General features: G+C 42.8%; 1 protein-coding gene across 6 annotated transcripts in view; it reads left to right on the forward strand.

The window, feature by feature from the left end:
• gab1 (GRB2-associated binding protein 1) overlaps positions 1-22,002 on the forward strand; it is a 67,945-nt gene that overhangs the window by 14,508 nt on the left and 31,435 nt on the right. Inside the window, exon 1 of one of the 6 annotated variants that reach the window (XM_084046364.1) lies at positions 12,196-12,335. The exons of 4 other annotated variants lie outside the window; for them this stretch is intronic. The gene's annotated coding sequence lies outside the window, so the exon portion shown is untranslated. Of the gene's footprint in view, positions 1-12,195; positions 12,336-17,515; positions 17,649-22,002 lie in introns of those variants that run through there. One more of the 6 variants, XM_084046363.1, reaches the window with a different exon arrangement.

Here is a 22,002-nt window from a genome sequence, read left to right on the forward strand (position 1 = left end):
ACATGGTCTCACTTGACTTCACACACCTGCTGTAAATAGCTCTGGATAAGAGCTTCAGCTGTAAATCACTCTGGATTAGCGCATCAGCTAAAAGGAACAACTTCGGTTAAGAATGTACAACTGTTAACTATTGTTCCATGAAAAGCGCCATATTTCTTACACTCTAGCACAACATGATTTATAATGTTGTTTAGACCGAGCATCAACAGTCAACATTGTCTCTACATTTTAGCAGCCACACCTTACAGATTTACTGCCATTTTAGGCTGTTTTAAATTCTGTGGTTTCTGAAGAATGACGTGTCTATTGATGGGTTTAGAATTCTCATTAGATGGCTTGGTTTTATTCTCGCAGTCTACACAGTGCTAAAAGCTTAGAGGGGATGGAGAAATTGTGATCGGAAGGTTTGAATTGGCCTGCATGGAAAATCTTTGTGGAGAAAATTAAATGATGAAACACCCTCCTGTCGCTCAACACAGCGACAGATTGTGTGTGTGGATTAACATTATGGAATGCATATGCTTACATTTGATCACCAGTTTACTTTTTAGCTCACAAGCTGTTGCGATGCAACGTGCTGTTAGCTTGTAGATCTGCTGTTTTTGACCATTTCGAAATATATGGAAATCAAAAGAAAATGCATGACATGCCCAAAATAGGAATGCCTGGTAGCCCCTTTCGGGGCCGCAGTTTCCCGTTTTGTATTTGGGACAAGGTAAACTGGGTCCCTTGAACCTTAATGCATTCTCCTGTTCATGTTTGGTACCACTCTCTGGCCTCGAACAAATATAACGTCTCTAAAGTGTTGCAGAGAGATTTCAAGGACAATAAGGCAGGACATGGAGCACAAGGGTGGCGAGCAACACTAAATTGTACGGATTAAACATGTTTAATCATGGCAATGCCGATCAGCGCAGATCATCACACATTTCCGCAGGACGCTACTGCAGTTGTAAGTCATGTTTCCCTCGTCCCAAATACAAAAAGGTAAACTGCGGTCCCGAAAGGAGCTAGGATGCCAGGTTGAAGTGTTTAATTAGTAAATTCTATGGTATTGATAGGCTTCTTCTCTCATGGAGAATGATCCCTTACACAACGGTGTAGGAAAAGCACTGGGCAGTGATGAGCGATCGATGGCGAATGCAGCCTTGGAGTCTAGCCATTTACGTCTGTGCACATTGAACTCCTGTGGTTCACCTGTCACTTCACACACATCCCTGCGGCTGGCACTCCTGCTATGTGGTGCTGTGTGACATGACCCCAGCTGGTGCGTGTGCAAGGCACTTAATATAGACCACTGGTGTCATGGCTGTCCTGTCCCTGCCTCCCTGCCTCTTCAGCTCTACGAGTGTGGGTGTGTTAGTGTGTGCATGTGGGAGGGTTTTGTGTGTACGTAATTCGTAAGCATGCTTGTGTGTGGGTGTGTGTTTCTGTGTTTGCATGTTGAGCATGCCAGCGTAGCATGCTGTGTGTGTGTGTGTGTGTGTGTGTGTGTGTGTGTGTGTGTGTGTGTGTGTGTGTGTGTGTGTGTGCGTGCCGTGCACGCTCACTCATCTTGAAGAGTTGGCCACGGAGGGAGGGTGGGAGGTGGCTGGGTGTTCAGCCTGTAGTCTAGCTGCGAAATACTGCCACCGGCTTGCGTAATTTCTCAAGTGCCTGCAAGTCAGTCACTGGGGACCCTATTAACATGGACACTGCATGGAATCCGTCTGCATTGTTCCAAACTTTCTTCGACCTATGTATGTTAAGGGAAAAGTTCCTTTATATGGACAGCCTAGCGGTTCTAGAGAACACTGAGCCCACCACCTGCTGAGTAACGGTAAATCAACATGTAGTCCACATGTCCAATGCTTAGATTGACCGAGAGGCTGGGAGCAGTGACAGGGAAAGACAGATTGCCCTATCTCTTTGCTAGTCACCAGGGTTCACTATGTGGCCACTGTCCCTGATTACAGTTGGATATCTGAAGCCTGGCCTCAATCCAGAACGCCCCCCCCCCCACACACACACACACACACACACACACACACACACACACACACACACACACACACACACACACACACACACACACACACATACAGTACATACACTTGAGGTGAGACTGCGAAGACCACTGCTTGTCGTAGAAGGTTTCTCTTCAGTCTTATTGGAAGCCGAGTGTGAGAGAGACCCCCTCGCCTCTCCAAGCTTCTCTCATGGCATTGCGTGAAATTTTCCCTGGAACTCCTCTTCTTGTTTATTGCGAGTGTGCCTCGGAAACTCATGGAATAGCTTGATGATTTGACAAAGTTGAGAGGATTAGCTCTTCATCCCACTTCCAGGATGTCGTTCGGATAGGAGACTAGTAGCTGTTTGAACGTCAGGCAGTACTTGAGGTTAGTGATTTAATAACTCACTAGATTATTTTATTATTTCTGTTTAGGAAAAAATGTGGCTTAGATGTTGTAAGAAAGTGAAGTCGCACACAGCTATTGCCAGTATTGGCAAACTTGAAAGGCCATTGTGAATGGTGAATACCTTTTTTGAACTTGTGAACACAGCAAAACACTCTGTGTCAGTTCAGTGTAATAGAAAAGAAAAAAAAAGTTATTATTATTTGTATTTTGTATGAAGTCCTGTCAACAGTACCCTGCTCTGATACCCTCCTGCAGTTCTGCTTTCAGCAGTGAGAGGATACAAGGGGAATTTCCAACTTGCAGCTTTTAATAATTCACAGGAGGACCTACATTGAATCAAACACACTGATTAGCTGTTAGAAGAAAAAGTTGTCCAATCCCTTTCTTTATAGTTTTCTTTGCTGAGATGCTAACAGGAAGACAGTGCAAAGGAGGCACAGGAGAAAAGCTTTGGCGGGATTTCACCTTATAGAGTTAGACTAGCAGGGGTATGTTTGGCACTATAAATACGTTTCTTAACAAAACAATGTTTTGCCTTTTTGTTGCTCCCTTTGGGCAAGTCAAAGGAATATTGGTCTGGGCGGGGGTCCTCATTGTTTATTCACTGTCAGCCATTGTCATTGGTGTCAAAATACACCTTTCATACATTTGTCAGCCGCAAATTATGGCTCACAAATCATTGGTCTTATAATTCGTTTTCTAATTAAATTCTATGTATATTCCGCCATGCCTGTGGGTGTCTGTCTGTTAGTTGTCGTGTTTCGTTCTGTGAGTGCTTTCTCTTCACCGTGATGGATATATGGCGGGGCTATAGTGTATCGTGCTTAATGCTGAACAACAGAACTCAAAAGGGGCAGTGTTTCAGCCCTTATCCACCGCAGCCAAACAGCAGTGATCATGTGAACTGAGCCTGCCATGGAGATGGAATGTGTTGAATTCTAACCATGCAGCTTCGACAAGTGCATGTGACTTTGCGTGCCACAAAGAGATAGAGAGGGAGGGAAAGAAACAGTGGTGAGAGTAGCACGGGGGAAAGGCATAGATAGGAAGAAAACAGATGAGGGGAAACAACAGCAATCAGATAGAGGAGAGGAAAAGTGTGAGGAAGGTTTTGTGTAGTGGAAAGGTTAAAGGTGAGAATTACTCATTATTACTGGCTGTATGTAGTATTTATGAACTAGGAATAAACTGTTTGACTCATACATCACTCTGGATAAGAGCATTAGCGGAAAGCCTAAAACGTCAGTTTTAGGAGAACCTGATATCCTGGCCAGCACCACCATTGACCCTGAGTGTCCTGAAGCACTTGACTGTAGTTCCTGGAGTCAGATGAGGCGTCCCTTATCTTCAGGGCACCATCAGTTCCCGTGGCAGACGGCGAGTTGCCAGTTCCACTCACCACAAACCCCCCTCAGACTAAGCAGATTGAATAGGATACTTGTATAAGCAAAGGGCAATTAAGTACACCAAGTCTGGGAATCATTGTGAGCTGTAGTTCCCATAGGTTACACAAGTGAGTGAGCTGTAGTAATTCAGGCCTATGATTTGCTAGTTGAGGTGTTCAGTTGTGTGGGTCACTGTACAATATTAACAATAACAGTATTCTGTTTAATTGACTTCAAATTGACTACGATAAGTTTTCTGGAGGGGCCCGTTTTGCATGACATGCTACCAGCACCGTTGGACTGATCGGCGGGAAACTTTCCACGCACACTCCCGGTAGGCCAAGGACGAATCTCCACCTAATTGTTTTTCAAATCGGCCTGTTATAGCGCCACCATGAGACAGATATTTGTGAAACACATTTTTTGTTACTACTCGTACAGTTTTTGTCCAAACCTACGGTATACATTATCTCTGTTGTCATGTGATCAAGACGTATCTGTCACATTTCTCATATTCCATTTTGATTGGCTATGATTGGCTTCAAAAGTTTGCGGGGGTGCCCCGTTTTACAAAAAATGCCACATATCATTAATTCAGCGCCCGATTGCTGGGAAAATGTGCACGCACATTCCCACTAAGCCAAATGATTGTTTTAAAAAAAATGTTTTATCGTAGCTTGCACAATCAACATATTCTTTTCCCCTGGATTCCTTGGAATAGTAGAGTCATCCATCTTCATCCGCTTATCCGGAATGGGGTTTTGGGTAACAGTTCCAAGACAGTTCAAGAGTCATAACTAGAAAAGTGCTCTCCTCTGAGTGCCGAGCCCTGCCAGGTTTCTGTTGCATACCCAGGGCCCGCAAAATTTGGAAGGCAGTCATAGTCAATTGGAATGGAATCTGCACAATTTGACTGATACATATTGATCACATGAGTGAGTGAATTTTGGATAGAATTTGTAGAAGTAGTAGCAAACATTTGTTTTGAAGAAAACGTGAAATGACAGAAAAACTAGTCTGGCAGAAATGGCCACAGTACAGTAGCTATATACATGAATCATGATCCAAGGACTCCAGAAGTTATGGACCAAAACGTAAATTGGGCCTGTTTATAGAGCCACCACAAGGCCGATTTGAAAAAATGTGGGGCGGAGGTTCTTCCTTGGCCTACTGGGAGTGTGTGTGCAAAGTGTCATGCTGATCGGTCCAACAGTGCCGGAGATTAGCTGTTCAGAGACGGACGGACGGACTCACAGGAGCGAAAACATAATTCCTCGCCTTCAGCCATTCTGGCCTGGCGGAGATAAAAATGTAAATGCAGGGTCACATTTGCATTCATTATCAGCATCAAATCGATATTCTAAAACTAATTTGAACCAATAACTGCATACGTACTGTGTGTGTCTGTCTATACAACACTCCCACATAAACGCATATTAACAGCACTCACACAATCCACTTCCTTCTTGCAGCCCAGAGCTTAATGCCGTTTCCTACTCAATAGGTTGATAGCTATTGATTGATGACCTGGTTGCCACTCACCATTGCAAGCCCCAAAGTGAGTGCAGACTCACCAGAGCATACTAAAGAGAAACTGGGAATGATGGCAAAGACAGTCAGAATACTTCACCCCAAAATGACTTTTTACATGGCTTTGTAGGAGGCTAGCAATCTAGAAGAGGGTCTATCTGTCTGTCTGTCCGTCCGTCTGTTTGTCCGGAGCTAATCTTGCAAACAACTGGACCGATCAGCGCCAAATGTGCACACCGCAAGTAGGCCACAGAAGTACCTCTATACTACTTTTCTTTTCACATAAGTTACATTTTATAATGGAAGTTAATGGGGCTCTGATCAGTCTGAAACCATTTCCAAATGTGGAGTCATATGTCAACTATGTGAATCCGAGATCCACATAATTTATTTTACATCCACATGTTTTATTTTTATTTTGTAGCATTCCTTTACGGTGAATGAAGAATTAAAAAATGTAGAAAATATTTGATAAATTGAAGAACATAGTTGTCCAAGATTAACAACAGCAAAACTTTGGTACTGTGCATGCATATGACTCTATACATGACACTTGGATTATATTTTATAAACGGATGTTATTTGTATTTTTTTGCACCCTAGACAGTTTTTAAGTTGCTTGATTCAACATTTATATAGAAGAGTAGACCTTAAAATAACACCAGAAATGTTTTAAAGTGTAATACTAATACCCCTTTAACTACATCTGAAAGTGTATGTGCACAGGAGATATAGCACATGCAAGCACAGTGAAAGTAAACAAGTGATGGATTGTGGTAGACTAAAACACTAAAGACATAACATGTATGCTGATGACAACAGGAGATCTAGCCCGCCACCAAGTTCAGTCACATGTGTGCTGTATAAGCCACCAAGGCTGATATTTTGTTACAAATCTTACTCTCGCTAAACCTTCAATGCTAATATTTGATTGGGGGGGAAACAAAACCCCAGAGAGAGAGAGAGAGAGAGATGGAGAAAAAAAAAACATCTTAGGAGAAACTTGTGAGAAAATTGCTGACATTGTTCTTATGGGCTGGTTGCGCAACAGTTGACTTGGGAAATTGTTTGCATTGTTAACCCGCTGCCTTGTGCTTCTGATGGCCTAGAATGTATGTGCAGTGTGCACATTGTCTCAGTAAAGGTCATCACCATACATGGTTCACATAAGCACACACATGCTTACAACACACAAGCTTGTGTGTTGACGTGTGTGTTTTTCCTTTCAACTGAAAGCGAAGCAGAGTATCATTTGAAGGTGACAGTCGAGAGTGGAGGTGTGTGTGCAAGTTTCGTGGGACTGGCTGAAATGGAGGTGTGTCTCTTTCTGCCAAACAACAGGCCTTGACATGTTCAACACCTCAGCTTGTAGAACAAGACACCACATACACACAAACGTATATGTAATGAATTGTAAAAAGTGAAAGTGGACAGTTAATACTTTGTTTCTGTACTGGTTTGAATATAGGTGACATTAAAGACAATGTATGGTAGAAGGCAGGAAGACTTTTGCCGGATTTGATATTAGGCCAGGAGGAGTGTGAGTGGTTCTAACAGGGAGGAGTGTTTAAGACTCTTATTTGATCCAGGAATAGTAGTTTAAAATGTAAACAGCCATGGGGTGGCTCACCTGGTAAGAGCGCACACCACATAAATAAGGCTTCCCGCAGCTGGCCCGGGTTCGGGTTTGCTGCATGTCATTCCCCTCTCTTCCTCCTTTCCTGCCTCTCTGTTCGCTTGTTTCTATCCAAATAAAACTGAAATGCCAAAAAATAATCTTAAAATGTAAACAGCCATGAAGTCATCTGCAGGGACTGCAGAGTACTATGAGAGTTAAACATAACAATTTTTAGGATCCTCCCTTTACTCATGTTGTTCTCCCAATCACTGATTTTCTTTACTCATTTTTTAGATTCATTTTCAATTCCAGCTGATAAACTACAGAGTACCTTCTTGGTTAGATACACTGTCCAATAACTGAAAGGTTGCAAGTTCAATCTCATGAACAGCCAGATGTCCATCACTGCTAAGTGTGTTTGACCAGAACACTTACCGTGTTAACATAATTGATCTGGATTAGAGCATCAGCTAAATGCCTAAATAAATTCTTCTTGTAAAGGAAGTGATCGCCAATTATATGAGCATAGGCTCCTACAGTAGGTCCCGGAGAAATAGTTTGGATTTAAAATATATGTATTCTCAAAGCCAGGAATATGCTTGAACATTAAACATTAGATTGTTTTTAAAGATTGGCCTAAAACAGGAGATAGAGAGACAGGAAACCTAGGACACACAGAGAGGAGGACAGACATGCGAGACAAGACGGGGGTCAGGTTCGACCCCTGTCTGGGTCCTCGCACTCACTAGGATCATAATAGGGTGCCAATGGCTGAGCCACCAGGCACCCCCAACATTGCATTTGTTTACTGATGTGGATAGTCACGAAATCATTGTGACAGGCTCTCACAACATAGCCACATGTAGCAGACTAAAATCTAAAGGGGACTTTTGATTTGGAGCTGGTTAGCGCTACTGCAAGGTTGCAAGGCCCGAAGCACTGACCATCAACCTTGAAGGTGCTTGAAATCTGTTTTACATTAGAAAACCAGTACAGACTCCCCTACAGTACACGACTAACAAAATAGACAGATGTCTTTCCTTATCATGAGATGTGACGTTTCAAGCCATTTCCTGGTGGAGTGTCTCCTCCTCTCCTGGCCACAGAGAGGCTAATTGGATCAGGACCAAGTCAACCTCTCCATGGCCAGAAAATGTGATTTGGTCTCGTTTTCATTGGTCTCTGATTGGATTAGCCTGCTGCTATTGCTGCTGCTGCGCACAGAATGGATGAGGATTAGGTTTTGTGGGTGTGTGCATGCGTGCACACAGTCACACACACACACACACACACACACACACACACACACACACACACACACACACACACACACACACACACACACACACACACACACACACACACACACACACACACACACACACACACACACACACACACACATGGAAGGGTATAAAAACAACACCAATCTTGGTGTATTTACTACAAGTTCATATAGATTTTATGATAATGTGAATTTCAAACCATCGGTAAGGTATGAGGGTGTGGCACACACATGACTATACATACGAACACACCGTGTACTTACTACTTACTTACACAATTAAAGCTGTCAAAAAGTTATTGAACATCATCACAGATGTAAAGATGTGGATTACTTATATTTTGTTTTAGTTTGTGTGTGTGATCAAAACAAGTGTCACTTGACACACACACACACACACACACACACACACACACACACACACACACACACACACACACACACACACACACACACGCTTCCTGGAGTAGATGATGTACTGTCGGCCAATGTCTCAGTGATGTCCTGTAGGAGGCAGTGTGACTGGTCTGAGAGGCTGCTGTTCAGCCCACACAAGTATGAAACACTGTCTCTTTTGCTGTCTGTGCCTCCATGTCACCCCCCCACCCCTCTCTCTCTCTCTCTCTCTCTCTCTCTCTCTCTCTCTCTCTCTCTCTCTCTCTCTCTCTCTCTCTCTCTCTCTCTCTCTCTCTCTCTCTCTCTCTCTCTCTCTCTCTCTCTCTCTCTCTCTCTCTCTCTCTCTCTCTCTCTCTCTCTCTCTTTTACATACTCTAGTTGAGCATGTGAAGCACAGTAGTAAGATGTTATGATATGCTGATATCTTTGCATATCATGTAATGAAGTCCAGTGGGTGTGTTGTCTATACTGACCTGGCCCTCTCAAATATGAGCATGTGCAGGACAAATATCCATAAGCATGCAGGGAATGTAAGGTGTGTGTGTGTGGGAGGGGTAAGTGGTGCTTGGCATGTTGGCACAGCCTGGTGAGGGGGTGGTATATTTGGTTCCATCCACTAGCCTCTCTCTCTCTCTCCCCTATCAGAGGTGCTCCTCCTTGGCCGCGGTCCACCATAGTGTAGGGGGTGGGTGGTGGGTGGTGGGTGGCTGGTTGTTGCCAGGGGGAGGTGGTGTGTGTGTGCGGTGTGTTATTTTCAGTCCATTGTGTCTACTTCCTGCGGGTCAGGGGTTATTGGAGCAGGGTGTTGCAGACTCGACGGCAAGGGGAGGGGAGGAAAGGCAGGAAAAGTGGCCAGACTCACTCGGACAACAATCACTGGTCAGCAAGCTTGCCTTACCTTTCCCTCCTTCCACTCTCTTTCTCTCTCGCTCTTGTCTTAGCATTCTGCCTATGTAAAGTTTGGACTCTTCGGCACCAGGTAAAGATCTAGAGATTGCATTTTGATATCAAGTGCATGCTCTCAAGTTAAACCGATTTGAGCTTGTTTTCTTTTCTCCCTCTTTTGTTTTTGCTATGTATATATACATATATTTATACATATAATATATATATATATAATCCTTTTTTTTTTTACATCCATTTAATGAGGAATCCTCTTGTTGCGGACGTTCTTCAGCTTCTCACCAGATAGTGAGGGATACGTGCACAAAAAGAGCGAACGGTGGTTGTGGTCGAAAACCTTGTGAAGGTGGTGTTATTCTTCGGCACCGTTCTCTGTGGTGGAGGTGTTTATTTGGCACCACAGGCAGCCCACTGAAAACGGCTTTTCACCATGGAGGACAGGCACTGGTTGGACGTTTATGGACTGCTCTTATGTAAAACCACCGCCACCTTTATGGATGCAGGCGTTTTTTTTGACAGAGTTTGTGTCGGTGACTGCACTTGAATTGTCTGTAATGATATTATCACGTATTCAGATTGGAGCATTTGCAATATAAGAGATTCATTTGAGCTTTAACAAATAATGTCTCCGACTTTGTCGACTTTGACTTTCTGGGATAGTTTAGTAATCCTGAGTAGGTCTTATAAAAGAAGTATCTACGCTTTCCATCAGAATAACTTTTAAGCCAGTGCTCAACCTGCAGGTATTTCAACATTTAATTCTAGCTTCTTCAGCAAGGACACTTTAGGACATTTTATTTCCATAATTTTTTGTTTGGGTTTCACACATGTGCTTTGGAATAGCTCAGGATACCAGACACTCAAGATTCAAAATCCAACAGGTGATATCTGAAACTAACTGAACTTAAGGTCAGTTTTCAAAAGCCTTAAGCGGCTACTGTGCAACAGACCGGCCAAAGATCAACCTTGGTTATTGAGTTTTCAGAACACAAGACAATGATTCCTTCACAGTTGTGTGTTAACAGTCTGAGGGCACCAGTACATCAGCAGGGATGTTTCATGATCCCCTCTGGCTGAGTTCTGAACATCCAGAGGATGGACATCTCAGTAATCTCCACTACCCCCACACCGCAGCACACAACAAAATACCCCAAAACCAGATCTAGAGGTCAGAAAACAGCCATTATGTTTTACTTCCAACCCGTGCTCAGAATCTTGACTATTTGCAAAAAAAAAAAACACATATTAAATAAGCATGTTGACTGTTTTAATCCACGGCTGTAATTCTGAGCAAATTAAATGTTTACACTTTATTGATTTTACACTCTTTGGTCCTCCCATTGGATGGATTCTAAAGTTAGCTACTGGACAGAATAAACCCCCGCAAACACAACCACAGTGACAAAAGGAGGCAAAACAGGAAATCTTTTAGTCCAGTGTTGGGAACAGATGACCAGGAAGATAAAAAGCGCTAACAAAGTGGAAACTTCCACCGAGGGATGTTTTTTTTTTTTGCCTTATGTGGTGTTTTTTTCCCCCTCTCCTTTTTCTCTTTTTCACAAAGAAGCCATTTCCTGGAAAACAACGTGAGAGAGGTAGCTGGTTTGGTGTTGATGAAAACTGAGAGTTATAAGTACTAAAGTTCTGAGTGGTCAGAGTAGCTTCTGCACGCAGGACACACAGCCACAGATGCCTCCTGCACTTTCCCATTACGCGCGAGCGCGTGTTAATGTTTAAACCAGCGCGCTCATAGTTAATGCTTCACCTCATCAGAGCGCAGGTTAAATGTAAGCCAAGCTCACACTGGGTGTACTGTATGAAAGGGTGATGACGAGAAGGGAGAGAGACAGAGGAGAGAAGTTTTGTTTCAGGTTGTTATACAACTCAGCTGGTTACAGAAATGATTGAGCTTCTTCCTGTTTTGGGAAACTCGGGTCAGTCCCACTGGACCACTGTTTAAAACTATTGATCAGTTCTTTCACGAGCTCTCTCTTCTGCCTCCCTCCTATCTTCTCTCTGCGTTGTTTATCTTACTGTCTCTGCCCCCCCCCCCCATACTGCACCACCACTTTGTCTGTCTGTCTGTCTCCTTTTCTCAACTTTCTAATGAATGATGTGGAATAACGTGCCCCTGTCCTGAGTGAAACGGCATGTATAGTAGCAGTGGCTGCTAGTCATAATAAAGGAAAGGAAGAAAGTACTTTGAGAGTAAAATGTTTGCCAATTATGACATGCCCAAAATAGGGACGCTGAAAGTGGTTAACATTACAAACATATTTGAATGACAAATCACATTGTCTTCCTATTTCACCCGGGAATGTACAAGGAAAACAACACTGTTATGGTTGCAAAAGACCCACAAAGCCTGTCGTCCTTGCAAGACTTGAAAGTGTTTGATGTTGTCTACCGCTAGCAAAGATAGCAGCATGGCTAGTGGGGTTTGTGTTCTTTGGACACTTGCTGTAGGTGGTTGGGTTGGGGTGGGGGATGTGGGGATGGGGGGGTCGGATGACGCTTGCTTGGGTGTGAATTTCACAGCTGCACATGAAAGCGAAGGGACTTTGGGACGCATGGTGTAAGAGATTGAGGGAGGGGGAGGGAAGGGACGGAGGGGAAGATGGATGGAGTCGAGGACAGAGGCAGGGCTTGTTTTGTTTTGAGGTGATCCTTGTGGAGAATTGATATAAAACGATCACATTGACGAAGGCGTGTGTGCAAGCACCAAGAACATCATAGTGAAAACACACTAGTCACAGAATATTGGACTCTACCAGAAGCTCTTCGCTCAGGTGCTCTACAGAAAACAGGAGACATTTTAGGTGAGCTGGAAACTTTTTTTATTGAAACTTGGATTTGGTATGTCCCTTTCAAGTTACTTTGCGGAAACGTCCTTTTATAGCTTGTGAGTTGTGACTGTTGAGATGTTTGTTGAGACGCATGTCATGTCCTCGACTTGAGATGAATGCACTGTAACAGGTTTTGGTGTGAGAGAATAGCCACGAGAAATGCTTGATTCTTAAGTTTAGTTTTGCGATGTGAAGTGACACAGGAGTCTGTAGGTGGCCATTTTCTACATATCCATGGTTATTCAACACCTATGGTATGCTGATGCCTTCTGCTGAGCCCATGTATTTTATTCTCTGTTCTGTTGCTGCTCCCAGCGCCAAAGTATAAACTCCAGGCTATTTTTACAGCTGGCCTTTCCCCACCTCACAGGACAAATGGACACACACACACACACACACACACACACACACACACACACACACACACACACACACACATACACACATACACACACACACACACACACACACACACACACACACACACACACACACACACACACACACACACACACACACACACACACACACACACACACACACACACACACACACACACACACACACACACACACACAGTCTTTACGTTGCACAGCAGTTGCAGGTTTGCCAGTTTATTTCCAGCGATGTAGGAATGCACAAATGTTACGTGCGGTGGGGGGGGGGGGGGGGGGGGGGGGGGGGGGCGCTGTATAGTGTGTGTAGAGCTTCATAACACAACTGTGACGCATTTGCCGCCGAGGCGAAACCATATGGCTTTTTGGTGGAGCAACACGTTTGCAGGCCGCCGTTGTAAGAGTGTCTGGTTTCTGAGGTTTGGCCCGGCAAGAAGAAAACCATCCACACTCTGCTTGTTGTTTTCTTTCTGACCTGTGTGGGAAGACGGGTCTCTCCCGCACACAAAGAGATGATGTTGAACACGTTCAATCTGACAAAAGAGCACTTCTTGTTTTCTCTCATGGAAGAGGTGGAGAGGAAGAGGTTGAGCTCGGCGTGGGAGTGGGGTCTGGGCCAGGGCGAGATAAACGAGGAAGAGGACTAGTTGGGGAATTGTGGATGTTTGGTTCATGGTGTTCTTCTTAACCCATTAAGATCGGGAACGCATCCGTGTCATTTTAGATTTCTTTGGGCTATTCAAAAATAGCTGATCTACAAGCCCATAGCGCGGCACAGAGTGCACAGAGTGCCGCGCTACGAGCTTGTAGATCTGCTATTTTTTTTTAATCGTGGAAAATGTGTGCAAATCTTTGAATATGTATATTTTAAAGCGAACATTTTTAACTCAAATCTTTGCTTCTGGGGACTACAATTGTCTTCTCAATCCTAACAGGTTTTTTTTGGGAAAAAACGTGTGTCGCTATAATATCAGTGGTGTTCCAGGGACCCCCAGAAGCAAAGATTTGAGTTACAAATGTTCGCTTTGCACACATTTTCACAATTTTTCAAATATAGCAGATCTATATGCTTGTATATCTGATATTTTTGGATGGCCAAAGTATAAAATAAAGGTTAAAGTGGTTACACAGATGTGTTTCCCGGTTTTAATGGGTTAATGTGGATGTAGGAAATGTTCAACAGCAGTACACACACACATGCAGAAAGATAACCAGAAAAACATTCACGCACGCACTCTTCAGACACGCTCACGGCCCTCCCTGACATTTTGCTGTAACTTCCCAGATCTTATGTGTGTGGCCCTAGCTCTTTGCTTGTCCCTGGTCTCCTCACAAATCATCCGTGCTGTCTTTGGGTCGGGTCTGAGCTCAGGTGTTTTGGGAGAGGGACTGTTGTATTTCTCTCTGAATGGTTCATGCGGGGACCATCAATCTGGGTGAGAAATGTTCTCCCGGCTGCAGTATATAACCCCCACAGTGCTGCACATTTTCACAGTAGTCGACATACATATCGCTAATAGAGTTTTTAGTGTGGGAAAGGAAGTATAATTTGTGTAGTTGACCGTGACGAGAATAGATGTTCTGTTTTTTTAGTAGAGCCCGACTTGATGCCAGATATTTGAGAATATTTTAACGTGTAAGCAAAATTCTTTAACAAAAATAAACTTTGATAGATTGGTAAGCTCGTAGATTGGCTATTTTAGAAACCTTTTGAAAACGTTTGAAGGTTTTTGTCATGCTCATAATAGGGATGAAACTTAAGTGGTTAAAAATCGAGACACACATTGGCAGCATAATTGCTGACACTTGACAAAAAGTCAAGTAATCGGCCTAGGGCTAAATAGACAGGCTCAGATTCCATTTGTGATTGGTGCAGCCCGTATACGGAAGCGGTGACAGTTGACAGAATTTGTAGCAGCTACCGGTAGCTACTGTACCTTTACCTCTGTCAATAATATGCAGCAAGGTGAACTTTTCCGAGCTCTCATGCATGACTTGGCTGCCTGGCAACGTCACTGCTCTGTGTGCTCATTACACAACTCCACACAACATGCTCAGGAAGACACACGCATGCACTGACATGCACTTAAACACACACGCATACGAATGCACAGTCATACATGCTGAAATGCACACTCATGTACGTACATACGCTGAATATGCACACTCGTGCCCTCAGATACTGAATTGTATGCATAACGTACGCACATGCTGACATGTACATCCCCACACCACTGCCTACACACACACACACATACACACACACACACACACACACACACACACACACACACACAAACACACACACACACACACACACACACACACACACACACACACACACACACACACACACACACACACACACACACACACACACACACACACACACACACACACACACCAATCGTGACAAAATGTTTATATTATATTAAACATTGAAAGCGTTTCAGACATGAAAATGACCCTGTATGCAAATCAAGGGGAATGCAAAACACACAAGTGGAATGCAAAACAGTTCCACGGTACTGTGCGGTTTTAAAATCTGGACAAAATCACCAGGACACATGGTGTTCTACACAGTACAATCCTTGGTGTTAATTAAGCTCTGAGAGCATAAAAATGGACCTAAGATGGTAAATCTTTCTCCACATTCACTGAAGATTTTCAGGTCTATTTCTCGTCCCGGTACTTCCCTTTTATGATCAATGTAGGAATATCGTCAGGACGACCCTCTGGCTCTGACCCTGGCCGTGCACATCTTCTTATATGCTCATGTAATGTTAGTGGTCTGGTCTAGGAACTCGTGCTACTACCACTGTTAGACTAGGCAAACGTCAGATGTTATGTGAAACCCTTGAAAATGTTTGGAATGGTGAAAAGGAGAGAGGGACAACTTTCTAGCAATGTTGATGAACCCAACTCGTCAGCTTTGTGAATGTGAAAAAAATGCTTGTTCTAATACGTTACTACAGTACAAATCATGTTTACTTTACATACTGCTGCTCACTATTTTCCAAAGCTTACCTGATTATTACCTGATGACTTACCTATTTGTTTAATTCATACAGGTGATAAACCCAAGTTAAAATAATCTGCTGTCTGGCTAATATCTTTTTTTTGCCAGTCACCATTTTGGCTAGACCTTTATAATCAGTCCGCACTTACAGTTGCATTATTTACCACACAATAGTAACATGAATTGTGACAACAAATCATAGGCAACGTACAGTTAGTTCACTGTGTTGGATTACCTATCTCAAGCAAGTTTCAAGTCTCTGCAAGTTGATTTTCATACAGTACTGAGATGAATGGAGACCATTGGCTTACTGGAAGGCAGGAAAAATGCAATCAATAGTGGTAAGCTTTGAGAAACTATCAGCAGTATATCGTCAGACAAGCTCGAATGTGGATCTGCTACTTTTATACTTTAGTGTGATGCTGTAGTATGGTCAAGTAGGGCATTCATTTACGAAAAAACACAAAAAGTTAAAATATGGAGGATGTTTCTGCCCGACAGCAACGATATAAAGTACAGTATATGTAACTTAGCTAATGGGCTAAACGTGCAAAAACACCAGTATGGTCCGGGTCCTGCAAGTATTGCCTGCTGTCTAATGTATAATCCGCTGTCTGAATCTTTCTTGTGCAATGTCCTATTCCACTCTACACTGTATAATCCTGGGTATTCATTTAACTATGAAGTGTATGAATGTTTGGTAACATTTACACTCCCTGAGTTACAAATGGATGAATTAACATTGGGGATTTTGCTGTGTCAAAGCTGCACTATGTAACTTTCCTCTTCTACCCTGGATTTGAACCCGTTTTTCCTGCGCAAGTGCTGCCATTTTTACCATTTTTACCAAAAATCGTGTCAGATCCTGTGTCTAGGTGAAACATGACTTTTGACGCAATCTAAATGTCTCAATAAGAGCAGGGAGACAAAATACAATAAGTTATATTGAATTAACATGCTCTACCATACAGATTGGACACAATTAAAATGTATTCATTTAAAAAAAAGTTACATAGTGCCACTTTAATTGTTGGCAATATGTAACTTGTGCAGTTCACTGCACAAGCTGAGGCAAATTCCCTGTGTGAGCCTCATGTTTGGCAATACGAGGTCTCTGATGATCAAGTATATTCCTCTAAACTTCCAAAACGTTGTTGTGCTATTTTAGACATTAGACAGCCTGCCATTCGGAATGTTTCAGTATAATCTGTGTGTTTGGGGTCAGTGCTATCAGACTACGGACACAGACTGCTTGGCAAGCTGGCCAGCAGAGGAGACCGTTCCTGATGCGGTATCTCTGATGTGTTTTATTGGGCACAGTAAATCTATAAGAAAGTTAAGTTAAATGAATGTATAATATTTTGTGTGGTTATTAGTCATTAGTCAGGAATTTGGCAAAAGTAATTTATTGCTTGTGTATGTGTCTGTGTGTGCGCACATTTTGCTTTGCAGAAGTATGAATCATTCTATCCTTATCTGTTGAAATATGTATGTGGGTGCATGCACACCCACTTTATAAAAACATTTTTAAACACGTGCTAACACACACACACACACACACACACACACACACACACACACACACACACACACACACACACACACACACACACACACACACACACACACACACACACACACACACTGTCTTGCTCCTCCCCTTTTGATTGAGCAGTGGCAGTTGAAGAGGGTCTGGGCTGACCTGATTACACACAAGAGGAAGTCAGGAGGGAGAGGTCACCCACTGCAGACCCTCACACACACACACTGCAGTGCACGATAAAGACGGGAGACACAAAACAACAACACACTCACTCACTCACTTACTTCACTTAGCGCTTAAGGAAACGTTACCTTCTGAACGCTCACAAGGTAAGGCTTATATTTGGACTCATATATGTCAGAAGGAGGGAATATGACTACTGTTCATATGGAGTTCTATGGAGCTTTATTTAGTGTGCTTGACTGCACTTTACCGTACGGTACTGTACGTTGCTGTTGTTTTTTTCCTTGTGGCGGGAGAAGAGGAGGTCGGCCATGCAAAGATAACTGGAAATGCAAATGTTTCACCTCTGGTGAGAGAAGGCTTGAGGGCGGTTGAAAGTATACAGAGAGAGAGACAGGCAGAGAGAGAGAGAGAGAGAGTAATAAACAGGGAAGGAGAGAGTCTGCTGGCAGTGTGTGTGTGTGTGTGTGTGTGTGTGTGTGTGTGTGTGTGTGTGTGTGTGTGTGTGTGTGTGTGTGTGTGTGTGTGTGTGTGTGTGTGTGTGTGTACAGTAATACTGTATGTATACATCCAATGCAGCCATCAGGGGCAAATAGTGTTTCTGTGACATACGCTTCAACTTCTAACATTTGTGGAGCCCCAGAGGTGAAAACACTTTTGGAGGTGAGCTAATGAAATAAGAAATAAATGTTGTGTCTATGATATGTTTGTTTTGTTTTTTGGATGAGAAATAATCCCCTCCCACTAAATGTGGAAGTTCATGATTTTTGGCAGTGTTTGTGAAATAAGCCCCTCCTGCACACTTTGTAAGCCAATTATAGATATATTGTGTAGCGATTTGTTTGAGTTTTGGACACAATCTAGAGAAGTATCAAAAAGTATATTGTGAAATTCTAAATGGCTGTATAGTTAGGTCTTCTTGTTAGGTGGAAATGGGTGTGGCCTGTGTCATCATGGTACATTTTTGATTGTGAGGTACCCATCTTCATTGTGTACCTCCCGTATACATATGTGAAGCATCTCTCTCTCTCTCTCTCTCTCTTTCTCTCTCTCTCTCTCTCTCTCTCTCTCTCTCTCTCTCTCTCTCTCTCTCTCTCTCTCTCTCTCTCTCTCTCTCTCTCTCTCTCTCTCTCTCTCTCTCTCTCTCTCTTTCTCTCTCTCTTTCTCTCTCTATCTCTCTCTCTCTCTCTCTCTCTCTCTCTCCCCCTACCTCTCTCTCTCTGCCTCCATTAAAGTTCATTGTTAGATCACAAGTTTACAAATGTAAAAGTGGGTAAAATTATTTTCTTTACAAACTCCAGCGATTTGCAGTTACTCAATACTTATAAATATGAAATAGAGAAAGGATCAAGGGAAGTCAGATAACGAGACAACAATATCAAATATACATAAGGGGCATGCACAAAAATAAAATACAAATGAGACAGAATATTGCAGTCTCTTGTGCACTCTCACCCACACTGTCTCATACACCGTCTTATTCATGTACTGTACACACGCTCATATTGTTTGCGTGTGCTGCGTCTACTGACATGGTCTCTCCCTCCTATCTTCCCATCTGTTTTTCGCTGTCTGTCTGAGCTCATACTCCCCTCCTGATGACAGGAGAAACCCCACCAGACCAACCAAAGCAGTGATACTTGTTACTTCTTCGTCGCATGACTGAGTCTGCAATGTATCACGTTTTCCTGTTTAAAATGAGGAACATGGTCATTCGATGAAGCGTAAATTAGCCCTTTAGATCTTCAGATCTTGGCCTGTTTTGTCCAGCTATTTGACCATACCACAGTGTCAGTTGGTGATTAAGCAATGAATGAGCCATCTGCTTTGTTGAACAGTTGGTCATTTACTCCACAGTGTCATGTTTAATCACTGATGTCTGTACAGTTGAGGACTAGAGTTTACACAAGGAAACTGGAAAAACATCACATAAATCACAATATTGACTATATTCAGTATTGTTTTTATACTTAAATATTGTGGTATAGGATATTCCCCATGCCTTCAAAACTAGCCGAGGTTTCATGTTAAAGTAAAGTTGCTAAATGTCTTTTTTCATCCTAAACTAGAGACATTTCAACATTATGCAAAAGATTGCAGGAAAGAGTAAAGTAATCTGTAACATTTGAACTTGTAAGAATGATGGACTGCATAATTGTGATTCCCAATCAAAAGGCGTGTGTGTGTGTGTGTGTCTCTCTCTCTCTTTCTCTCTCGGGATTTTTTTTTACAATAGAAGAATCATCCTGGATTTTCTTGCTACCATGCTGCTGTAGTTGTTTTAACTGGGAAGTGGAAATGTCATGATTCAAGTCATTTGATCTCACTAACAAAGTTTAGTTTGGGGGTAACGTTGGTTCAGCTTAAGTTCTTGGACCAGAGAAGCTGATCTTTTGTTTGAGGTCAGTGACCAGCAATAGAAGTGGCTGACTATGAACCTACTGTCTGGAAATGCTAGACCTCATGGATGCACGTTGGTCATGGAAGTCCCCTGTCCCTCCAGCAGGAGGAGGTTTTTTTTTTGTTTTGTGAGGGGGGGTTTGGGCTTGACGTTAGCCAAGCAGTTTTTCATTCAGCCAAAAGGCCATGCCCTTTTGGTTTGCGCGTCGACTGGCCCTCCACAAGTCATATTGGCTGTCTTCGGAGCTCAAGGATGTAAAAATAGCTGTTGAGTAAGAATCCCAGACATGTCTTGATAACAAAGAGTGATTTGTACGAGCCGCCATGCCAAGCACAGGGAAGCTTTTGTATGTCCCCCTCCAGACCTCGTCACCAAGGCCTCTGACGCTGGATCTATGGTCTCGTCTTAGAACAGGCATTGTTCCGGGCAGCCCCTGGGTTCTGATTGTGAAGCATGGAGTAGCGGGGCCCTTCAGAGGGCTACGTGTTCAATTGCGGCATCACTGAGATATTTTCGTGGTTTTAGATAATTCTGCGTCAGCTACTGCCGTTATGCTGTCTCTTAAATGTTACTCTGCTTTTGGCTCATAGAAGAGGATGATGCCACTTAACATTATTATTGTATGGGTTAGTGATCATTTTTATGGATCAGTTATTCAACCCACTAAATATTCTGCTAACTTGCATCATTGGTTCATCAAAAGTGAAAACAGAACTCATTGGGAAACTGGTTTAAAGTCCCAGTCCATCTCATATGATGCATTTTTCTTTTCAGTTCAACACACTCTGATACATACACCTACTACACCTACATTCGCTAACAAAAAATACCTTTAATGCCACTATGCCATCCTTTTTTGCCAGATTTATTGTAGAGGAATCAAAAAGTATACGCATTTTATTTTGACTTGCCAGTGTTGCATTTTAAGAATCAAAAGTCCTTGACCCACTGTATTCAACACTGACTGACATTACAGCATACTTCATAGTATAGTAGCTACATTCGGAAATAATGTATCACTCTAGCAACGATTACAGTGATTTCAGAAGGTGAAACATACTGCATAGTATAGTAGCTCCATTTGGAAATAATGTATCACTCTAGCAACGATTACAGTGATTTCAGAAGGTGAAACATACTGCATAGTATAGTAGCTCCATTCGGAAATAATGTATCACTCTAGCAACGATTACAGTGATTTCAGAAGGTGAAATAAGTTAGTTCAATACTCCTAGTTGACAATGACATAACAACGTGACATCTCCGTGAAGGCAGAATGTTCATGGAGACCACTTACCAAGTCCAAGAAGTCATTATATAAAAAGCCATTAGTAGTCTATTGACCTTTCTCCCCTCTTTATTCTGTATACATGTTTTGGTCCCTGTCATTCTTTCTCTCTGAACTCTTTCATCATTTACTTCTTAACAACTTAAACCCTACACTGTGCTTAGTTGGTACTAATACTTAGTTGACCGGGGTCGGCTCTGTACTTGAATTGCTCTTTTATCCTCCTCTTCACCAAATCTCTGCAGAAAATGGCTGTAAATCTGCTATTTTTGTGAATGTTTCCCCAGGACAGGGATGCTAGCTAGGGTTCAAGTGGTTAATCCCACTCCCCTCATCTTTATCCCTCTCAGCCCCGTCTCTATTCCTTCTTTCTCACCCTCCCTCCATTCCTCCATTCCTCCCTTCCTCCCTCCCCTGTGTTTTTTTTCTGAGGAACAAACAGAGAAGCTGTTTCTAGTTGGGATGAGTCAGTGCAGCTGGGGTGCAGGTCATTTACCCACGGCCCACTTTCACTGGCCAGATGGCCTAGCCACTGTCATGCTGCTAAGCGCTAACGATGCTTAAGCTAACGCTAACGCCTCCACTCTCACACTGAGGGTTAAGTGGCTGTATAATGAGAGCTAACAAAACACTGTGCTACATGGAGATTAATAACGGACCATTTCAAATAGTGCTGGCAATATATTGAGTTCTCCAATGTGAATGTGGTATTTTAATGTACGTCTTTCACAGAATCCTTTCCTCTTCATCCCATTTATAGTATTTCAAATATAGTAATTACTACTTTAATTATTGCTAGGCAGTCTTGTAG

Source organism: Gymnoscopelus microlampas, assembly GCF_963454915.1.
Source record: "Gymnoscopelus microlampas genome assembly, chromosome: 2".
NCBI classification, from domain to species: Eukaryota; Metazoa; Chordata; class Actinopteri; order Myctophiformes; family Myctophidae; genus Gymnoscopelus; species Gymnoscopelus microlampas.